General features: G+C 38.5%; 1 protein-coding gene across 3 annotated transcripts in view; it reads left to right on the top strand.

The window, feature by feature from the left end:
- Positions 1-24449, top strand: part of CCDC146 (coiled-coil domain containing 146) — a 178712-nt gene that overhangs the window by 75042 nt on the left and 79221 nt on the right. The gene's annotated exons all lie outside the window — the stretch shown is intronic.

Below are 24449 nucleotides of genomic sequence, written 5' to 3'. Positions count from 1 at the left end.
TATTTTATGAAGCATAAGGAAAGTCTTGCATTTCTAAAATAATTTGGTATACTTACGCTTGAAGTAAATAATTATACCTAACTTCACTGGAAAAAGTTTTTAAAGATAAAAAGTAAGAGCTAGTTATACAAACTGTCTATAGAACAGAGACGTTACTAAAACGAAAATGGTCCTTTTTCCTTCTTAGAATGGGGCATTGGGGAGCCTGTATTTTCTTCATGTTGGACTTTCAGGTGAAATCTTAAGCACTTTTAGAAGTTTTTAAGTGTAACAAAGTACAGCTTTCTGACTATTGCAATTGACTTTTGCTTCATTTACTTGAAAAAGAGAAGAAAACTAGTGGAGAAAAAAGGGCTACTTTCTATTCTTTTGTCCGTAGCATAGTGTATATAAATGTCTAAATTCCTAAGACCCATTTAAAAGGACATAATTGTCTTTCATCAAAACCAGTAGCTGCCTCCTTTGCCCTTCGACATTTTGGTAATTGTACTGTCATCTTCCACAGCTGCTCAAATGTGAATCTTTGAGCTATGCCAGTGTCTGTCCTGAACTTCTCTTGCCTACAGCATCTTTGCCCTTTCTTTCTGCAGGTAGCCTTGGCAGGCAGGCCTCTTGCTTTCTGTCTCCATGCTAGTTCTTCCACCTGCTCTCTGGGCCACTTGGTATATCAGCTTGTTCAAAACATGTAGCACTAATGATAATAGTTTTCTAACTTTCTCTTCAGAGGCTGAAGGCAGGAAAAAAGGAACAGCTTCAGTTAGAGAAACCACCTCCTTTTAATTTTTTTTGCATATTGACATCTCATAAGATTTCTTGTTTAAAAAGAGTTTTTTTGCTTTAAAAATAATTTCAAAATGACTGACATGGGCAAAAATCTAAATGTTCTATTGTATTACTGAAAACACTCTGTAGCCTATCATATTTATTTCTTTAACCTGATTTCCTATGACTTTTCTGTATATCCCCTTAATTTTAGCCAAATCCTATTCACATTTTCAAAATGTTGGCAGGCTCTCTTTACACTGCCATGACTGTATTTATTCTCGCATACTCAGGAGACCTGGCCTCCAACCCTAGATCTACCTCTGATCATATAAACAGATCATCAACTTTACTGAGCCTTTGTTCCTGTAGCTGTAGCAGAGGATTTTAGCTATTTCTTCCCTCATACAGGAATGATAGTCATGCAAACTTGGAGCACTTGGTTGGGCGTGGTGGCTCACACCTGTAATCCCAACACATTGGGAGGCCGAGGCAGGTGGATCACCTGAGATCAGGAGTTTGAGACCAACCTGGCCAACATGGTAAAACCCCATCTGTACTAAAAATACAAAAAAAAAAAAAAAAAAAAACTAGCCGGGCATTGTGGCATGTGCCTGTAGTCCCAGCTACTCAGGAGGCTGAGGCAGGAGAATCGCTTGAACCCAGGAGGTGGAGGTTGCAGTGAGCCTAGATCGTACCACTGCACTCCAGCCTGGGCAATAAGAGTGAAACTCCATCCCCCAGCCACACCCCTCACAAAAAAAAAAAAAAAACTTGGAGCACTTAAGAAAAAAAAAATGCAGTGTATAAATGTAACATTCTTCCCAAATAAATTTGTCAAACATGTTCTACACACCTTATGACTTTTTTCCTTCCATCTTCATATAGCTCTTTCAAAAATTGTTTTTCTCTTCATTCCATTCAATATATTCAATTTTAGCCAGAAAGTTTTTAGCTAAAAATATCTATTTAATCCCCTAACTCCTAACCTCATTTCTTTGTCCTCACCTATTTTCAAGCTCTGACCCTTCCCTATTGGGAGGTAAGAAATAAATGAAACAATAGATAATTTAAAAAAGGAGAAATGGTGACAACATAGGTTAAAAAAAGAACATTTTGTAAAGTAGAAATATATAGGAATGATATTTAGTTCCTAATCCTTAAGGATATTGTTAAATATCCTTGACTGACTAGAGTATAAATCCCTACATTTAGTTTGTAAAGTATTTATTAAGGATCTTCTGTATACTCAGCACTATGCTAGAGCATATATAAGATGCATGCCATAGGCACTTTCATTCACTCATTCATTCCTCATACATATATTGATATACTATATATTTATTCATCATAAATTAACTCTGCACCCTCTGCATGCAAAACCACTATTCTAGGCACTTAGGCCACACTAGTGAACAAATCAGACAAAAATCCCTTTTTCCTTCTTAGAAACGGGCATTAAGGACCTGGTATTTTCTTCACATTGGACTTTCAAATGAAATCTTAAGTACTTTTTAAAGTTTCTAAACCTAACAGAAGTACAGCTTTTGGACTCTTGCAGTGGGCTTTCAGTTCATCTGTTTGAATCAGAAATTTGCGTGTCAAGCACTGCTGCTAATTTTTGGCTAGTCACACCCCAGTTAACCAAGGGCCAATGGCACAGTTTCACCTAAAAAGCTTGGCTGTGCTTTGAGAACTGGCTTCTGTCCCTTCAGGATCCATAAAAAATTCCCCGACATAAGGGTAGAGAACTCCTCTATTGACCAGTTTCATTGACATTGATAAGTGATCTGCTAGGTTCTCGGTTTAGAAAGTCATTTGGCCACTGACTGGAAGGCAGATGCTAAGTGACTACCACATGAAAGAGGCTCAACTCCCCTAATAAGTGTATAACTCATGGAGGCAGAGAGTGTTGTGCCACCTCTACAGTTCCTACCTGCACTTGCAGATGAACAAAGAAAGGGCTCAAAGCAATAAATGACTTGCCTGGTCATTTTACAGTTTTCAGTTTTGGTTTTAGAATTTTTAAGAGACAGCTGGAATTTGAACCTGTATCCAATTCAAAGTTCGTATCTTTTCTCTTTGCCACATTGCCATGTAGGAGGAAAGATAACATGGGGAGGGTATGTGAGAACTATGTGGAGAGCCTGTGCTTAAAGCAATGCTTAGATCAATGGGGAGCCACTGAAGGTTTTTGAGCAAGGAAAAGAAAATCCTTCCCCCCACCCCTAGGACTACTTTTAGGAATGAATCTTCTGCTGGAAATCAGGGGGAAATGGCATTTTAGGTGAGCGCTAGTAGTGTGGTAGCGGGCACTAGATAAGAGGTGAACCAGTGTGGAGGCAGGAGGGGTAGGAAAGGGGATGGAGGCATTATTGCCAAGGCATGATAGAAACCATGGGATCTGATAAGTGGTGAGAACTGGAAAGAGAGGGAGAACTCTGAAATTTGCCTCTGATTGCAGTTAAATGATAGCATGCTAATGACAGAGGTAGCAGTAGGTTGGAGAGAGTGTAGTAGTATTTGTTTTCAGTACATTGGGTTTTAAGTATTGACAAGCCACCAAATGCAAGTATCAAGCAAAGAGTGGCACATCTAGGTATGTATATTGACACAGAATAGATGTGGATGTTAATTTGAAATCACGGGAATCAAAAGGAAGGTCAAAGAAATAGGATGAGAACCAGGAGAGTACAGGAGTGTCATGAATACCAGGAAAAGAGGGTTTCAAGCAGGACTAGGCCATCAGAAAATCGAAACCTGAAGAGCTGACTTGTCCTTCACTACTAGGAGTTCCCACCTCATGACTTGACCTTCTGCCTCTTCCCTCTTGCTGAAAGCCCCTCTGGATTCTCTCATGCTGAGTCTACCCTGACTCCTAGTATCGGCTGCTTATTCCTCATGGCAGTGTCAGAATCTTCCTTTCTACCCTAAATCTGTCCTTGACCCAGGACACATTACACTCACTTACAGACTTGTTTCTTAGATTTAAACAAATTATTTAACACCAATACATGGTGGGATTTTAAAGTAGCAAAATTTATTTCTATAAGCCACATATGAAATTTTACTTTCCTTAGTCTATATTCACATGTTCAGACTTCCTTTTTGCTTACACGAAGTATATTTAAGAGAAGATCTGCATTTTCTATAACTGGATCAGATTCCTAAATTTTTGTTTCCCCTAATACAGTTTTTTTTTTCAAGGAAACCCTTTGTGTTTCTATTTGTACCAAAAGAAGAAAGTAAATTTAATGATAGTCATATTTATAGTATTGAGAGCCTTTCATTGATATTAAGCTTATTAATTTAACCGTTGTAGTTTCTGATTTATTAAACTCAGGAACCTTTAATTGCTCTTTAAAGAATATGTGCTTTTCTGATAAGAAAATTAAAACATTCACTTGTTAAACTGCTTAATTTGAAATATCAACAGTAAATATTTATTTTAATATTCCTTAGAGGTCTTAGTCCTTTTTCATTATAAATTTCATGAAAATAACTTAAAAAAATGATTTCCACAACCCACAGAACAAGAATTGCCTGACTTTTGGTTAAAGCTAGGATAATAGTTGGTAGGTTCTGTTATATGACTTTCAGGTACTTCATTCTGGCATAGATGAGAGATTCAGACTAGAAATCTTCAAATATGGACCTACGATGAAAGATCTATTATGGGAATCCTTAAGATTTCTGGATTAACTGAAATATAGGGTAGAAATATACAGATATCCACTATTAATGAAACTACAGAACATAGTTATCCAATATGCTAATGGCACAGGTCTTAAGTGGAAGTATCCAGGGCTTCTCAGATTGAAACTTTATGGAACTGGAATATTCCACAAGAGTCTCGGAAAGTTCATCAGTCAATACCTATCAAAAAAATCAATTCTTATGTACTCCACACCAAGCCAGGGATCATGAAGGGATCCAAAAGGTTAATGGGATAGGACATCTAATTTACTGTCATTTCCCTAAATTTCCAGAGACTTAGGAAGTTTCATATAGCCAGCCAGGTGGTGTGGTAGCTCACACCTGTAATCCTAGCACTTTGGGAAACTGAGGTGGGAGGACCACTTGAGGCCAGAAATTCAAGACCAGCTTGGGCAACATAGTGAGACCCTGTCTCTACAAAAAAATGAAAAATTAGACGGGCACGCTGGCATGCGCCTATAATCCCAGCTGCTCAGGAGGCTAAGGAGAAGATCACTTGAGCCCAGGAATTTTTATTTCTTGTATTTGAGATTGATCTTAAGCTTCTTCTTACATTCCCAAAACAAAAGAAATAATAAAATCAAAGTAAAGAAATTAGGAGAATCAAATTGTGGCTTTCTATATCTTGCCTTCATTTTTCATGTTCATGGTAGTTGCTTCCTATAAAGTCATTGTGAATACTGAATTAGCAAATACTGAACCATTGCTCCTAAGGTTAGGTTTCTAAGAGCCTCTGGTCACATCATTTTTGTTAACCAATCAATATATAACCTTATTTTAAGTGTGTTTCTGTTTAAAGACACCCTATTTAATGTATATTATTTATTAATGCAGAACTCATGGCCAGCAGAACTATAATTCAAACCTGAAAGAAGTTTATCTAATATATGTGTTTTCTCCATAAGACACATCACAGCCGTCTGGAGCTTAAGAACTTGGGCATGCTGGCTCAGGCCTGTAATCCCAACACTTTGGAAGGCTGAGGTGGGTGAATCACTTGAGCTCAGGAGTTTGAGACCTGTCTGAGCAACATGGTGAAACCCCATCTCTACCAAAAATACAAAAAATTAGCCAGGCATGATGGTGCACACCTGTGGTCCCAGCTACTTGACAGGCTGAAGCAGGAAGACCACTTGAGCCCAGGAGGCAGAGGTTGCATGAGCTAAGATCGTGCGTGCCACTGTACTCCAGCCTGGACAATACAGTGAGACCCTGTCCCCAAAACAAACAAATACAACAACAACAACAAAAACCCTCTAGGTAGCACTTCAACACTATGCTCAGGGGCCATTTTATTTTATTATTTCTTAAAATGTCTTTTCTTTCAGCCACATTCTCCAGATGAGTCAGAGGCCGTTTTAAACGGTGAAATCAACAAAAAGCACAAGAATGTGAAAAACATGGCACTAATTAAATAGACTGCAAAGTGGATATCAGTTTACAGTATGAGATCTAAAAGAAGGCAGAAAGTTGCCTTCTTTGACTTCAGCTGGGTATATATGTATTTGGCAAATCAACGTATTTGCCACGCTATGCATGTCCATAGATGATCCACAGGTCCCACAAGTATTAATTTTGGGGTTACAAATAAATTTTAGAGAGTAGGCAAATCACAAAGACAAGATCTATGAATAATGAGGATTGCCCATATATTGTTACAAAATCCAGGGCTTTAAATTTTTGACACTGCCTATATATTTATTCCAATATGTTTAATTTGATTTTACCTGCTTATCACTTGTGTTTTTTGGGGGTTTTGTTTATCTGTCTTTGGCAATTTAAAATAATATATAGGCAGGCGCAGTAGCTCACATCTGTAATTCCAACACTTTGGGAGGCCAAGGCAGGCATATCACTTGAGGTCAGGAGTTCAACCAGCCCAGCCAACGTGGTGAAACCCCATCTCTACTAAAAATACAAAAATTAGCCAGGCATGGTGGTGTGTGCCTGTAATCCTAGCTACATGGGAGGCTGAGGCAGGAGAATCGCTTGAACCCAGGAGGTGGAGAGGTTGCAGTGAGCTGAGATTGCACCACTGCACTCCAGCCTGGGTGACAAAGTGAAACTCTGTCTCCAAAAAAGAAACATATATATATATATATATACACATACACACACACACACACACACACACACGAATTTATATAATATATAACCTATTACATATTTATATATTGTATGTTATATGTCATGCCATATAGAACATTGTGAAATATGTTATATAATCCATTAAATATAAGTTTAATCATAAAATATAGCTTAGAAATTTGTTTTAATATTTCAGTTTATTCATAATAAGTGTTGCTTAAACAATTAAACTATTATGGTAAAGTGAAAATATTAAACTATTAATTCCCCACTAATTAAATAATTTCATGCCAAACGCATGTCTTTTAAATGCTGGCCATTGCATTCTTTGAAATTCTTTTTTTTAAAGATTCTTAAGTTTATCTTATGAGACATAGATGTCATCATGTGAACTTTCAATAAATGTTAATTGAAAGGCCATTTCCACTGTGCTGGTAACTAAAGAAAATTTATTAAATGGAGTAAATGTTGTAGTTTTAACAGTTAATGTTGAAATACGTGGGTATCTTCTCATCTAAGTTCTTCTAAGGAAGTCTTTTAAAACATGATTGAAAGTATAGCATTCTGAGGTATAGCATTATCTTATTTATTTTTTCTTGTTCTACTTGTAGTTTGATATTTTGTATGATTTAAGTCATTTTCTGTTATTTGCAGTGAAAACTTTTCAAGGTAGAAAAAACTACTTCATGATTATTATCAACAGATGTAAAATTGCTTGGCCCTTATCTTGTTTATTTTAAACTACCCACCATTATTTGACACAGCTTTTTCTGCTTGTGTATTTAACACAAAATTATTTTGATAGTGTTTATTTGTAGGCAGTATTTTAACAATTGATACAAATTTCAGCTTCAACAATTGCTACTGCACAAGAAAACAGCAAAATAGACACAAATTGTGTCAGTCATATATATAGATTTAAAATCATTTATTACTATGATCATCTCAAAAAATAGAAAGATATAATAGAATGAAACGAGCCTCAGGGTGGTAGTCATTGAATATATGTTCTTAGTGAAGAGCCTTCCAGTAGCTTTCTTGCCACTGAACTAAGCCTTAACAAGCTAGGCCTTAAGTTTCTTATCTCTAATATGAGATGGTCAGATTAGAGATCTGTAAGGTCCTTTTCAGGTGTAACATTTTATGATTCTAAATGTTATTAATTAGAAGCAATATAATGGCAAAGCAGATCATCAAGATATAAACATAAATTCAGACTGTACTTTAAATCATTCTACTAGAAAATGTACAGATCTACCTCTTTTTAGGTATTCATTGATTCAACAAACACTTACTTTGCATTTATTGGACTAGGCTGTATACTAGCCCTGGGAATAACAAGGGTGAAAAATGGACACATCCTTGACTTTGTGGCACTTTAAGTTGTAGATGAATGCATTTCAAGCCAGACCCAGCCTTGGGCACAGGCAACATGTTTGGCCTTATGTGGGGTTCAGTAAGGACACCTTTTCTGAACCCCTCAATTCCCTTTCACTTTGCCACATCATTAGGTTCTCCTTTTGCTAACTCCAAAATGGACACTTTTAGAGTCATTAATTCCAAATTAGACCACAAAGGTGGCACAGTATCTACAGTCATGAGTCTATTAGTGACAGGAATGTGTTCTGAGAAATGCAGTATTAGGCAATTTCTCTGTTGTGTTAATATCATAGAGCACACTTAAACCTAGATGGTATAGCCTACTACACATGTAGGCTATGTGGTATAGCCTATTGCTCCTAGGCTACAAATCTGTACAATGTGTTAGCATGTTACTGTACTGAATACTGTATACAACTGTAGCACAATGGTATTTGTGTATCTAAAAAGAAAAGGTACAGTAAAAATATGATATTATAATCTTATGGCACCACCATCCTATATATGGTTCACTGTTGACCAAAACATCTTTCTGCAGCACATGACTATAACTACTGCTATGTTAGATATATGCTGCCTGGGCAGAGAAGAGAGCTTCCTGTTTCTGTCCTTCATTCTGTTTCTCTTTGTCTTTTAACCTACTTCCCTAACTACTGCCACTCCAAAATCTCCCATATACAAATCAGAAAAATGAAGGGTCTCATTCTGTCACCCAGGCTGGAGTACAGTAGCATGATCACAGCAGTTCCCTGTGGCCTTAACCTCCTGGGCTCAAACAATCCTCACACCTCAGCTTCCCAAGTAGCTGGCACTGCAGGCATATGCTACCATGCCCAGCTAATCTTTTTAAGAGATGGGGTCTCATTATGTTGCCCAGGCTAGTCTAGAACTCTTTGGCTGAAGGAATCCTCCTGCCTTACCTCCCAAAGTGCTGGGATTACAGGCATGATATCTGGGCAGGGACACAAAGCCAAACCACATCATTTCACCTCTGCCCCCCCCCAAACCCCCAAATCTCATGTCTTTCTCATGTTTCAAAACACAATTCTGCCTTCCCAACAGTTCCCCAAATTCCTTAACTCATTCCAGCATAGACTCAAAAGTCCAAATTCAAAGACCCATCTGAGACAAGGCAAGTTCCTTCCACCTATGAGCCTGTGAAATAAAGAACAAGCTAGTTACTCCCAAGATACATGGGAGCACAGGCGTTGAGTAAATACACCCATTCCAAGAAGCAGAAATCAGCCAAAACAAAGTAGGTACAGGCCCCTGCAAATCCAAAACCCAGCAGGGAAGTCATTACATTTTTAAAGCTCCAAAAGAATCTCCTTTGACTTCATGTCTCACATCCAAGCTACACTGACACAGGGGTGGGCTCTCAAGGCCTTGGGCAGCTCCACCCCTGTGGCTCTGCAGAGTACAGCCCCTGCACCTGCTTTCATGGGCTGGCATTGAGTGCCTGCCGTGTTTCCAGGTGCATGGTGCAAGCTGTTGGTGGATCTACCATTCTGGGGCCTGGAGGACAATGGCCCTCTTCTCACAGCTCCACTAGGCAGTGCTCCAGTGGGGACTGTGTGTGGAGGTTCCAACCCCACATTTTCGCCCTGAACTGCTGTAGTAGAGGTTCTCCATGAGGGCTCCACCCTTGCGTCATAATTCTGCCTGGACATCTGGGCATTTCCATACATCCCTTGAAAGCTAGGCAGAGGCTCCACAACCCCAACTCTTGCCCTCTGCACACCCACAGGCCCAACACCACATGGAAGCCATCAAGGCTTGGGGCTTGTACCCTCTGAAACAACAGCCCATGCTGTACCTTGGCGCATTTTAGCCATGGCTGGAGCTGGAGCATCTGGGACACAGGTGCCATGTCTCGAGGCTGCACAGAGCAGTGGGGCCCTGGGCCTGGCCCACAAAACCATTTTTCCCTCCTAGGCCTCCAGGCCTGTGATGAGAGGGGCTGCCGTGAAGATCTGTTAAATGCCCTTGGAGACATTTTCTTCATTGTCCTCACTATTAACATTCAGCTCCTTGTATGCAAATTCTCACAGCCAGCTTTAATTTCTCCCCACAAACTGGATTTTTCTTTTCTACCACATAGTCAGGCTGCAAATTTTCTAAACCTTTATGCTCTTCTTCCCTTTTAAATATAAGTTCCAGTTTCAGATAATCTCTTTGTGTACACATATGAGTGTATGCTGTTAGAAGCAGCCAGGGCACATCTTACATGTTTTGCTGCTTAGAGGTTTCTTCCACCAGATACCCTAAATCATCTCTCTCAAGTTCAAAATTCCACAGATCCCTAGAGCAGGGGCACAATGCCACCAGTCTCTTTGCTAAACCATAGCAAGAGTGACCTTTACTCCAGTTCCCAATAAGTTCTTCATCTCTATCTGAGATCTCCTCAGCCTGGACTTCACTGTCCATATCACTATCAGCATTTTGATCACAACCATTCAACAAGTCTATAGGAAGTTCCAAACTTTTCCTCATCTTCCTATCTTCTTCTAAACCTTCCAAACTGTTCCAACCTCTGCCCATTACCCAGTTGCAAAGCTGCTTCCACATTTTTACTTGTCTTTATAGAAATGCCCCACTTCTCTGGTACCAATATTCTGTATTAGTCCATTCTCACATTGCTGTGAAGAACTACCTGAGACAGGGTAATTTATAAAGAAAAGAGATTTAATTGGCTCATAGTTCCACAGGCTGTACAGGAAACATGGGTAGGGAGGCCTCAGGAAACTTACAATTATGACAGAAGGCAAAGGGGAAGCCAGCATGTCCTATATGGCTGGGGCAGGAGGGAGAGAGTGTGAAAGGGGAAGTGCTACACACTTCCAAACAACCAGATCTCATGAGAACTCACTATCGTGAGAACAGCAAGGGGGGGATATCTGTCCCCCCCGATCCAACCACCTCCCACCAGGTCCCTCTCCCAACAGTGGGGATTACAAATCAGCATGAGATTTGGTCAGGGACACAAAGCCAAACTATATCAATCTTGTAATAGTTTTTAATCTTTTAAAATTGTGAAGTATATTAGATATACATTAAAGTATCTATAAATGTACAATTCAGATCAAATACCTAAGTAACCACCACCCAGGTCAAAAAATAAAACATTAGCTCTCAGTAATTCCTCTTATCCCCCCTCACCGACTCTAACATAGCGACTATCCTAACTTTTACTATCATTTTTTTCTTGTGGTTCTTCATAGTTTTACCACCTAAGCATGAATCTCTAAACACCCTCCTTTTGCTGTGCCCGTTTTTTAAACTTGATGTAAATAGAATCATACAAAATGTATTTTTTGTGTCTGGATTATTTAACTCAATGTTATATTTGAAAGAATCATTGATATTATTGCATGTATTTTTCTATTGTATGTTTAGTCCTCCATCTGTTGTATCTCCAATTGACATTAGGATTGTTTCCAGTTTTCAACTATTACATATAATGCTACTTGAGCATTCTTGTCCATGTCTCTCCATATACTTGTACATGCACCTTGAAGAGTTATTCACCAAGAAATGGAATTGCTTTGTTACAGGGTTTGTGCTGCTTCTACTTTATTTTTTTATTTTTATTTATTTATTTATTTATTTATTTTGAGACAGAGTCTCACTCTGTCACCCAGGCTGGAGTGCAGTGGCATGATCTCAGCTCACTGTAACCTCCACCTCCTGGATTCAAACGATTCTCCTGCCTCAGCATTCTGAGTAGATGGTATTACAGGCGTGCTTTTCCACGCCTGGCTAATTTTTGTATCTTTAGTAGAGATGGGGTTTCACCATGTTGGCCAGGCTGGTCTTGAACTCCTGACCTCAAATGATCCACCCACCCCAGCCTCTCAAAGTGCTGAGATTACAGGTGTAAGCTGCCGCATCCAGCCTATTTACTCTTTTAAACGCTAACTTCAAACAAATAGCCAATGTCATGCTTAATTGTGAAACTCCGGGAGTGTTCCCATTAAAATCAGAAATAAGGAAAGGGTGCCTGATATGAGCATGATCATTGCATATAATTCATTTTCAGAAAATGAATTATATGCAAGGCACTTAGACAGAAAATGATGCATACATATGGGAAAGAACAAATGACCATTATCTGTAGCTGACATAAATGCCTACATAAAAAATACAAAATAATATTATAGTACAGTAAGGTGACCATTTATGAAATATACAAATATGTAGATTTCCTGTTTAATAATAACAAGTTCAAAAACATATTGAAGAAAAAATATATAGCTTTCCTATTATAATAAGAATAAGCTTTCCTATTTAATAAGAATAACAAGTTCAAAAACATATCGAAGGCTGGGCGCGGTGGCTCACGCCTGTAATCCCAGCACTTTAGGAGGCTGAGGCGGGCGGATCACGAGGTCAGGAGATCGAGACCATCCTAGCTAACATGGTGAAACCCTGTCTCTACTAAAAATACAAAAAAATAGCTGAGTGTGGTGGTGTGTGCCTGTAGTCCCAGCTACTCCAGAGGCTGAGGCAAGAGAATGGCATGAACCCAGGAGGCGGAGTGTGCAGTGAGCTGAGATCACTCCACTGCACTCCAGCCTGGGTGACAGAGCGAGACTCCGTCTCAAAAAAAAAAAAAATTGAAAAAATCCCATTCACAGTGATATGTCTCAAATAAATAATAACTAAATAAACAAAAAAGAAAAAAAGAGTAAATTATTCATGGTTATTGGCTAAGCCTGTAAGTGTCATTAGCAGATTCTAGCCTACATGGCAAGAGGTAAGGTAATGTGGTAATGTAATAGAAAATTTTGTTTAAGAAGGTGGGCCATTTGTCCCATAAATTTTTCCATAATCTGGATTTTGCTTAATAGTAAGCCTGTATTTCCATTACAGTCATAGAGCCTTAGTGCATAAATGTTTTATCCAGGTCACATTTTTTTTTTTTTTTTTTTTTTTTTTTGCCAAGGCTACTTTCTAGGTGGTGCCATGAACTTTGTTTTTTGTTGTTGTTCAAGCTTTTATTAAATTTTTTATTGTCACATGTACATATTTATGGTTTACATAATGATGGCTTTTTGTGTGGTGGTGGTGGTGGTTTGAGGCAAGATCTCACTTGGTCACCCAGGCTGGAGTGCAGTGGCACAATCACAACTCACTGCAGCCTTGACTTCCTGGGCTCAAGCATCCTCCCACCTCAGCCTCCGAAGTAGCTGAGTCCACAGGTGTGCACCACTATGCTTGACTAATTTTTTTTTTTTAACTTTCAGTAGAATCAAGGTCTCACCACATTTCCCAGGCTGGTCTTAAATTCCTGGTTTCAATCAATTCTCCACCTCAGCCTCCCAAAATACTGGGATTACAGACATGAGCCACCTTGCCCTACACATAGTGATGTTTTGATACATATAAAGTATAGTAATCAGATCAGGTTAATTAGCATAGCTGTCATTTCAAACATTTATCATTTCTTTTTAATTATTATTTTAAATTCAGAGGTTATACGTACAGGTTTGTTACACAGGTATACTGCATAATGCTGGGTTTGGCTTTCTCTTGAACCCATCGCCTAAATAGTGAATATAGTACCCAATAGGCAGTTTTTAAACCCTCGCTGCCCTCCCTCCCATTCTGAAGTCCCCAGTGTCTATTGTTTCCATCTTTATGTCCATGTGTACCCATTGTTTAGCTCCCACTTACAAGTTAGAAAATGCAGACTTTGATTTTGTTTCTGCATTAATTCACCTAGGATAATGGCCTCCAGCTGCATTCATGTTGCTGCAAAGGACACAACTTCATTCTTTTTTATGACTGCATAGTATTCCATGGTATATATGTACCACATATTCTTTATCCATTCCTAATGGATGGACACTTAGGTTGATTCCATGACTACTATGGTGAATAGTGCTGCAATAAATATAAGAGTGCAGGTGTCTTTTTGATAGAATGATTTATTTTCCTTTGAGAATCCCAGTAGTGGGAGTGTGGGTCAAATGGTGGTTCTATTTTCAGTTCTTTGAAAAATTTCCATGCTGTTTTCCATAGGGGCTGAACTAATTTACATTCCAACCAACAGTGTATAAGGATTCCTTTTTTTCCACATCCTTGCCAACATATTATATTTTGACTTTTTTAATAATAGCCATTCTGATTGGTGTGAGATGGTATCCCATTGTGGTTTTCATTTGCATTTATCTGATGATGACAAGTATTTTTTCATATGATTGGTTACTCATATGTCTTCTTTTGGGGAGTTTCTATTCATGTCCTTTGCCCAACTTTTAATGAGGTTTTTTGTTTTTTGCTTGTTGATTTAAGTTCCTTATAGATTCTGGGTATTTGTCCTTTGCCAGCCTGATAGTTTGCAAATATTTTCTCCCATTCTGTAGGTTGTCTGTTTGCTCCATTGATTGTTTCTTTGCTGTGCTGAAACTCTTTAATTAAATTTCATTTGTCAATTTTTGTTTTTGTTGCATTTGCTTTTGAGGTCTTAGTCATAAATTGTTTTTCTAGTCTAATGTTTAAGAGTTTTCTTTTAGGATTTGTATAATTTGAGGTCTTACATTCAAGTCTTTAATCCCTCTTGAGTTAATTTTTATATATGGTGAGAGCCAGGGGTACCGTTTCATTCTTCTGCATATGGCTAGCCACTTTTTCCAGTACCATTTTTTTGAGTAAGGTGTCCTTTCCCAATTGTTTCTTTTTGTCAGCTTTGTTAGAGATCAGTTGGTTGTAGTATATGGCTTCATTTCTGAGTTCTCTGTTCTGTTCCGTTGATCCATGTGTCTATTTTTGCACCAGTGCCATGCTATTTTGGTTGCTACAGCCTTGTAGTATAGTTTGAATTCACAAAATGGGATGCCTCTTGGTTACATGAACTTTCATCAGGAGGCACATGATATTGGTTGTCTCCCTTTTAGTGATGTTACCTGCTATTAATAATCCTTGCCTGGGTCTATTCATTAGGAATTTTAAATGACAATATTATAATACTATTATTTTCTCTTCATTTATTAGAATCCTTCTAAAAAGAGAAGCTTCCACTCAGTTATTTGGTTACCCTGCTGTAGAGGCATGATAAATACTTGATTTTCAGGTTTTCAAAATGATTAATTGATTCCCCAGTATCCTTCAAAGGTGAGAGGTGTTGTGGAGTGTTTTTGTTTTTTTGGTGTTTTTTTTTTTTAAGTATTACTGTGAACTCATTTACTTAAACATAGTTATTCCCATCCTTTATAGTTGTTAGCTCATTGCCAGTCCTTCTGGGCCATTTGCCATTTTTTGGGTAGTGGGAGCATTTTGACATGATTCCAAATCCCTTTGACATGACTCTAGTAGTCTTGGGTAGATTTTTTGCTTTTCTGATATGATAGAAGCATTGGAGGCTCATTTGTTTCCATGCTCAAAACTTGGAATCAGTCATTTCTCCAAAGGAGCCTCCCCTTTTTCCTTAAGTGGGAAATGGTATTTAGAGACTAGAATCTTGGAATAAGAGGTACTCATTGCTGCTAGGTTAATCTCTGTTTCTATGCCTTTTTAATGGACAGAACTAGGAAAGATAGATTATGTATATATAAAATACATCATAATATTGCCGATTCAAAGTCAATAATTACACAGGGAATTTATTTAACCTCTCCAGTCTTATAGATGTCTCTTTTCTCCACATCAAAGTCCTGATTTTCAATGACATTATGTAATTATTCATTGACTTTATCCCACAGTGTACACATAACTGTTTCAGAATAATACTACTACCAACAATGTGATTATAAAAAAGATAGTTGCAAGTCTTTTTGTCCTTAGGGCAAAATCTACTTAGGATTCCTATTCAAATTGGAAGGGTTCCTTTCCATGAAGTTATACTTTGATACATAGTTATATTCAATTGGTTTATTTTTTTTCAAATTCTAATAATTGCTTCTTAATTTAATAAAGTACTACATTGTTAAACAAAGTATATTTAAAGAATTCTAGCTTGTATCCCTAACCGCCCCCCACCCTTTTTTCTCCCTCTTCCTATAATAACTCATTTTAAGGTTTATCTTTTCTTTATATTTATAAATAGTCTTTTTTCAATTCATAGTACAGCTTCTATAATTTAGGAAGATTTGTGCTTTTGTCATAATGGTTATTTTTATATTCATACCATTATATAATGCCTTTGTCCCCTCTTTTTTTGTAATTTTGACCATTATCTCTTAGTTTTATACAGTAAGTTATAGTGAAATTAGCTTCTTCCCCCTCCATTCCTCACAGCATTAATTTGACATAGTATTCTTCTTTGGATAGTGTCCACCCCCAGATGGTGTTTTATTCCTGCCAACCTGGACTACCTAAAGTTTTCTAAATGTGCTTCACACTGCCTCTATGCCATCAGCAAGATTATGTTATTCATTTATTAAAAATAGTTACTGATTCACTAACAGAATCAAGTCCCTGCAAAGCCTCAGGCCAGCTTTGTGACCTTGCTCAAGTTTCTCAACCATCTTGAGTTTGGGAATATAGTGGTGACAAAAAGATGGAAATGGACCCCTCTTAATGGAATTGTCAGTCTTCCATCTCACCAGAAGCCAGAAATTACGCAATTTCTCAAGTTTATTTTTGTCTGGATAACTCGTCTCTCAGCATCCCTAGTCTGCTGGTGCTTAACTTGCCTGGAAATAATTTTCTCATTTGTCTACATTACTGGATGTTTACTTCCTATTTGGCTCAAACCTTTGCTAAAATAACTGCTGGGAAAAGTTGTTCAGAATTTGTCTGCATTTCCCTTACAAATTATAATTTGCTTTTTTGTCAAAGCTCATAAAGTACAGTGCCAAAGAGATCATTAACTGCAAGGATAACATATGCAGATAAGAGAAAGGTTTTCATGTTAACTGAATGTTTCCTGTTTTTCAGCCCTAACAACATTTAGCTGACCAACACATTTTCTCACAGTGTCTTCATAATCTTTTTAACCTTTTTTTGTTCTACAATGTATATTTTATTGTATTGAAAGTACATATTAATATCCAAGTAGCAAAATATTTTACTATAATTTTTAGATATTTTGATTAGTGAACAAAGGATCAGATTCATGTTTATATGATCTTTTCATTAAATTATCAAAAGTTAATATGGAAACAGAGTAAGAAAATCTCTAGAATTTTAAAGTATTAAGTTCTAAACCTCAAATGATACAGTCAAATAGCCTTATGCTCAGGTAGGTACAGAGATGGGCAAGAGAGACAGACACAATCCCAAGGAGTAAGACATTCCAAAAAGCTTGTGCAACAGTTTTAGAACCAGGGAGCCATTCTTTCAACCAGGTGAATGACATTTTCTACACACACACACACACACACATGTATACATATATGTGTATGTATATGCATATGTGTATACATATATATAAAATAGAAATTCAGCTACATATTTATGTTTTAGAAACAGCAATGACATTATAAATATATATGAAAATATATACATATATGTGGAAAATGTCAGTCAACTACAACTTCAAAATATTTTCTACATATATATCCCTGTTAACTATATATACATATATATATAGAGAGAGAGAGAGAGTTATATAAATATATAGTTCTATATGGGTGTAGTTATGTGTCACTTAAGAAGGATATGTTCTGAGAAAAACATTGTTAGGCTATTTAATCATTGTGCAAACATCATAGAGTGTGCTTATACAAACCTAGATGGTATAGCCTACTACACACAGGCTATATGGTGTAGCCTATAGCTCCTAGGCTACAAGTCTGTACAGCATGTTACTGTGCTGATATTATATGCAATTGTGATACAATGGTAAGTATTTAAGTATCTAAATATATCTAAACATAGAAAAGGTACAGTAAAAATATGATATAAAAGAAAAAGACATACCTATATAGGGCACTTACTGTGAATGGAGCTTGCAGGACTGGAAGTTGCTCAGAGTGAGTCAGTGAGTGGTGAGTGAATGTGAAGGCCTAGGACATTACTTACTGTGCTATAGTTTTATGCAACTGTCAGTGTAATAAGTTTGTTTACACCAACATGCCACAACCACATGACTAACGTGCTACAATTTCAGGACAACTACAATGTCAGTAAGCAATAGGAATTTTTCAGCTCCATTATAATCTTATGGAACCGTCATTGCATATGTGGTCCATCATTGACTGAAATGTCATTTTGTAGCACATGACTGTATGTACGTATGTGTGTATATTTATATACCTATATATAAGTTATAACCTTTGTAATTCATAAGGTTATTTATATATAAATTTTATATATTAAATATTATATGCAATAGATACATATGTATGTATATATAAATTATAAAGCAAGGCCCCAATCTCAAATGCCCACAAGGCCCATAAATATATCATGAGTGAGTCAAATAGTTGTCTTGGTATGTGTGCACACATTGAATGAACGGGGCAGACTGTGCCCCTTTTTAAAAGGGTACTCTTATGGTAGCTCTGAAAGTCATGCTGCATTTGCAACAGTGAATCCAGTGGAATATGAATCCAGTGTCATCAAGCGTAATAATTTTGAAGAAATGTGGAAAACTCAGATTTTTATGGTAAAGTCTACCAATTCTCTTTTTTTTTTGGCAAGGTCTCACCCTGTCACCCAGGTTGGAGTACAGTGGCACAATCATAACTTACTGCAGCCTCCATCTCCCAGGCTCAAGCAATCCTCCCATGTCAGCCTTCTGAATAACTGCCTTTTTTTTTTTTTATTTTTTTGTAGAGACGGGGTCTCACTATGTTGCCTAGGCTGGTCCCTAACTCCTGGGCTCAAGTGATCCTGCCTCCTTAGCCTCCCAATGAGCTGGGATTACAGGCATGAGCCACCATGCCTGGCCCCAATTTTTAAGTGTTGCCAATGAATTCTCTATTCTTTTAAAAAAAACTTGTGCACACTAAAAGCACCTGCAGAGTGTATTTATACTGTTGGTTGTTAATTTGCAATCTGTGGCATGAAATATACTACCACGACATGAGTAAGGTCTATCTTACATATTTTAAGAGATTTAAATACTATCTTACCTTCTTTTTCTGATATAGAAATCTATAGAAATTGTTTATATATCCTTAAACAGTTATAAACTATCAGTAATAACTGGAAATGTGGCATTTCCATGAAATGAGGCAATTTATGTTTGCCAGAAAACACATTAAAATATTTTGTAATGGTCAATTTTGTGAACTAGAAACAGCTGTGTTTCATGAAATGTTTGTTAGAATCTATTTTTTAAACTTAAAAAAGTTTTCTTTCTACTTTGCTTAGGTATCAAAGTTTGGTATCAAATGAAAAAAGTTAAAATTATACTTTGTTATGTATGGCTCTATCTGCTTTTTAAAAAACCAAGATAAGCTGAAGAACTGTGTCTCTAAATATCATACAAAACAGATTTCTTGGAAAACTGTTAATTTCTGAATATTCCCACCCTTTTCCAAGGAAATTCCAGGATAATCTGTTATGAAATTATGATGGGTAATAGCTATTTCTGTTACAAGTCAATTATAGCCTTTAAAGAAACTTATAAGTTTGCTAACTGGTTCACATTAGTACATAAACTAAAAGATTCTGAGGCTGTAACTTTAGAACTTTTAAATGTAACACTTTATTATCAGGGAAACCAGCCCCCAGTATTTCAACGTAGGTTCTTTCCTATTTTCCCTAAGTGTCAGCTGGTCTGAGAAATAAAGAGAAAGAGTACAAAAGAAAGAAATTTTACAGCTAGGTCTCTGGGAGTGATATCACGTCAGCAGGTTCTGTGATGCCCCGTGAGCCGCAAAACCAGCAAGTTTTTATTATGGACTTCAAAGGGGGAGGGAGTGTACAAATAGGGTGTGGGTCACAGAGATCACATACTTCAAAGGTAATAAAATATCACAAGGGCAGAGAGGCAGAGTGGGATCACAAGGGTAGAGAGGCAGAGAGAGATCATAAGTCCAGGGCGAAACTAGAATTACTGATGACGGTCCATGTCCTGCTGGGCACACATTGTCATTGATAAACATCTTAACAGGAAACAGGTTCAAGAGCAGACAACCGGTCTTACTAGAATTCACCAGGCTGGAATTTCCTAACCCTAGCAAGCCTGGGGGCGCTGCAGGAGACCAGGGCATATTTTGTCCCTTATCTACAACTGCATAAGACAGACACTCCTAGAGCAGCCATTTTAGAGGCCTCCCCCTGGGAATGCATTTATTTTCCCAGGGCTGTTCCTCACTGAGAAAAAGAATTCAGTGATAATTCTCCTATTTGCTTTTGCAAGAAGAGAAATATGACTCCTCTGCCCATCCCCGCAGGCAGTCAGGCCTTATGGTTATCTTCCTTGTTCCCTGAAAATCACTGTTATCCTGTTCTTTTAGGATGCCCAGATTTCATACTGTTCAAACACACGTTTTACAAACAATTTGTACAGATAATGCAATCATCACAGGGTCCTGAGACGACATATATCCTCAGCTTATGAAGATGATTAAAGACAGGCATAGGAAATTATAAGAGTATTGATTGGGGAAGTGATAAATGTCCATGAAATCTTCACAATTTATATTCTTCTGCCGTGGCTTCAGCCAGTCTCTCCGTTCGGGGTCCCTGACTTCCTGCAACACTTTATAATACCTGTTTAGTTATTTTTAAACTTCTGGTTTTTTGCTCACCAAAAAGTATTTGTTAGGATTCAAATACTCAGGTGTTGAATTTTCTGCTTTACTCAGGGATTTGAATCTCTTCGATACTTAAATTTGGCCCACCAATCTACTGAAGTGGTTTCTGTTGAGTAACTATAGGCTGAGTTGTGTGTTGTTGGAGGCAGATCACATTGAGTTGCAGATTATTAGTCCAGTTTCCATTGCTATAAGGAAATACCTGAGACTGGGTAACTTACAAAGAAAAGAGGTTTAATTGGCTCATGGTTCCACAGGCTGTACAGGAAGCATGGAGGCATCTGCTTCTGGGAAGGCCTCAGGGAGCTTTTACTCATGGCAGAAGCCAAAGCAGGAGCAAGCATCTTACCAGGCAGGAACACAAGCAGGAGAGAGAAGAGAGGGAGGTACTACACAGTTTAAACCAACCAGATCTCATGAGAACTCTATCACGAGACAGCACCAAGGGGATAGTGCTATACCATTCATAAAGGATCCACCCCCATGATCCAGTCACCTCCCATCAGACTCCACCTCCAACACTGGGTATTACAATTCAACATGAGATTTTTGACAGGGACACAGATCCAGACCACATCATTGACTTTGCCTGGAAGCAGTTTCAGGAGGAAATTTTTGACAAGTTTTCAATTCAAAGGCTTTTAATATCCATTCCAAACTGTATAGCAAGTGTGTATTCTACATACAGTCAACCAGTCCATATACGACCCATGATAAATATCAGATTTATGTTCTTTTTCCTTCATACACAGGCATGCACATATACACACTGTTTAATCTGCTGGAGTTAGTTCTATGAGTGGCCCAAATCACATGTGGATGTGGAAAGGGAACACCACACATTGAGATTTCCTTTGGTGATAAGCTCAACCCTTCTTGCTGCACCCCCACCCTGACACATAGCCATAGAGTCTTCAGGCATGTGCTGAGCACCTGGTGTGTGACATGTACCGTGCAGGGTTCTTAGGACACTAGAATGATCCCTGGCTTCAGAGCACTTCCCATCTGATGGACAGACATGTGAGCATGATTTCAACACATAAAGATAAGTGCTGTCATGGAGGAATGCATGAGAGATGGTGGCCTGATTCATTCAACATTTTCGAGTACCTGAGTGTCAGGCAGTGTTATAGATGCTCAGGATCTATCAAGTGAACAAAAGAGCCAAAGATATTCTGCCCAAAATGAAACACTTGCAGAAAACATAAAAGGGCTCATACCTGAGTTCTGAGGTTTGCCTTGTATTTACATGACAAAGGAGAATTTCAGTGAACAAAACTGAATGGCTTCTATACACTAGCAATAAATGAGCCAAAAAATGAAAATGAGGGGAAGATTTCATTTGCAGCAGAATCAAAAAGAATAAAGTACTTGGGAAATAATTTAACAGAGTGGACTTGTCTAAATATGCGGCCAGGATTTCAAGCCCCCTTACCAGTGAATTAGCAAGAGTGGAACTCAAACATACTTATATTCTGCTCCCAAGTTCCATTTTATGGTGTCAGTGGGGAAGTTCAAGTTGCAATTTTCAGTTCTTGTTCTTTTTTCAAGACTGCTTCTGTGAGTAGCTGTGAAAGGCTTCACTGTTCATCACAATCTGCCTGGCAGAAGGAGAAGTGAAGGGCACTCGGGGATGCCTCCATACTAAATGCACTATTACTGATGAATACTGGAAAGAACACTGGGTGAAACAGCATCTTCAAAACATGAAGGTGGGGCACCAGAGGTCCCAGACTTTGTTGTGGGGAGCACCTCTGTCCCCACACTGAAGTCTTGCAGCCTAGAGCTGGGGTATACTGACAGACAGCTAAGAAGGGAGGTGCTCTCAGCACATAAAAGGGGACCTGAAAGGTGGGTGTCCACTACTACTTGGCAGCATAGAAAGCAGCCAAACCCAGGGATCCAGCCCACTGTTCTCTGGGCTCACCCACATTTACAATGACAGCCCCTTAGGACAAGGTCAGGGAAGTGGCTTTTGTCTGTGATCAACAAAGTGAGGTAACAAATGACCGGCTATGGACATCTTCTTCATACATGTGTAGCCCTTGTATAAGAGATGCTCTGGTCTCTAAGGGCCCAGGCTCCATTTCCAGTTTCTCACTGCCTGAGCCCACTCCAGGCCTTTACAGGTGCACTGGTGGTGGAGCCTCTGCCTAGGAAGGATTAAACACTGATTAGTCTGTCACATCCTGCAACAGAATTCCTTCTGGTACCCAGGCCATTCCCTGCCTCTTCTGGTTAACGTTTTGTGACTTTATTCTAGTGGTTTTATCCTGGCTCTGTTTCCTGACTCCGACTGTGTTCCGATCCTTATGTGAATACGCTTCACAGCTTTGGATCTGCTAGGTTCTTTGCTCTTACCATTGGTTCAGTCTTTGAAGTTCTGACAGAGGCATATGGGTTTCAGTCTGGCTCATTTCCTGCCTCTCAGGCTCACAGCCACTCCAGCCTGCTACCATCTCCCCCCAGGATCCTTGGAGGTAGAGAGGAAATAATTTTAAACATGGGTTAAATGACTGTTAAAGGTCTAAGCAACTGCAGTTTCACTAGGACAAATGTGGGTGCCTTAAAGGGAATGACACTTATTGGCATGGGTGTGTTTAGGCATGCTTTTTATTTATTTGACCATATATTTATCTTAAAATTATTGCAACTTTGAAGACATACATGTGGCTAAGCACCTGCATTACTCACCCACCTTGCCCATTGCATTTGCTCTCTTAACTCCTGGGAGGCCCTGTTTGCCCCCTTTGACCTCCCCCTCACATTCCTGTGGTGGCCACCAAAGAAGGAACAAACAGCTGTGAGAGAACAGTCCCAGAGTTCTCTGCTTATCCTGTGAACCTTGCCAACCACACAGAAGGCAGAAGAGCTGTGAGCAAGGCAGCTAGTTTTGTGAGGCACACTTTGCTCTTCCAGGCCTATGGACAGGCCAAATTACCTTGCTCTGCTCCACCTCTTACATTTGCCTTGTGTGACAGATAAGTTGCAGTGAAAGTGAGTGAATAAACATGAATTCTTTCAACTGCATCATTGGTTTTAAGATAAGCTTAGATCAGCAACAGTTAATGGAAATTATTAAACACTTATAGGATGTCAAATTATGTGTGAGGACTCAAAGATGAGTAGAGCAGGGTTCCTGTCATCAAGGAGTGCACAGTCTAATGGGGGGTAAATATGTAAACATGTTGACCACAGTGTACAACGTGTGCAATAATAGAGGCATCTGAAAATACAGCAGCAGTAGGGAGAACTAATCAATTCTGCCTGGAGGTGTCACTTGAAGGAGCCTGGCAGCATACAGGACAGACTCAAGGAAGACAAGTGAGGAAGTCCTCAGTCAGTTTACTAATTTATAGTGTACTGGTAGTCTGGTTACTACAGGTTGGTGAGTGATGAAAGGGGAGGGAATGAGGGGACAGAGCAGAGACTATTCTTTTGAGAAGAATTGAAATGAAAAGTCAAGGAGAGAAAGAAGGTAATTAAATGGGAGCACTATGCCCAAGGTGGATTTTGTCTTGCTTGTTTTTGAAATGAGAGAGATGAGCAAATTTATAGGTTGAAGATAATGATAATGATTATAATAAAATAGCTAACACTGATTAAGACTTTATTTGTGCACTAAGATATTATACTACCTATGTACATTGATTCATTTTTTCTCTCTTACAACTGAAGAGACTGAGGCAAGGACTGGTTAAATATCACTTCAAATTACATAGTTTTAAAAAATAGCAAAGCTGGCCAGTCATGGTGGTGCACACCTGTAATCCCATCACTTTTGGGGAGACCAAAGCAGAAGGATTGCCTGTGACCAGAAGTTCGAGACCAGCCTGGGCGACGTAGTGA

Source organism: Hylobates moloch, unplaced genomic scaffold (genome assembly GCF_009828535.3).
Source record: "Hylobates moloch isolate HMO894 unplaced genomic scaffold, HMol_V3 SCAFFOLD_1, whole genome shotgun sequence".
Classification (NCBI taxonomy): Eukaryota; Metazoa; Chordata; class Mammalia; order Primates; family Hylobatidae; genus Hylobates; species Hylobates moloch.
Note: the sequence above shows the minus strand (reverse complement) of the source record. Positions and strands in the feature narration are given on the sequence as shown.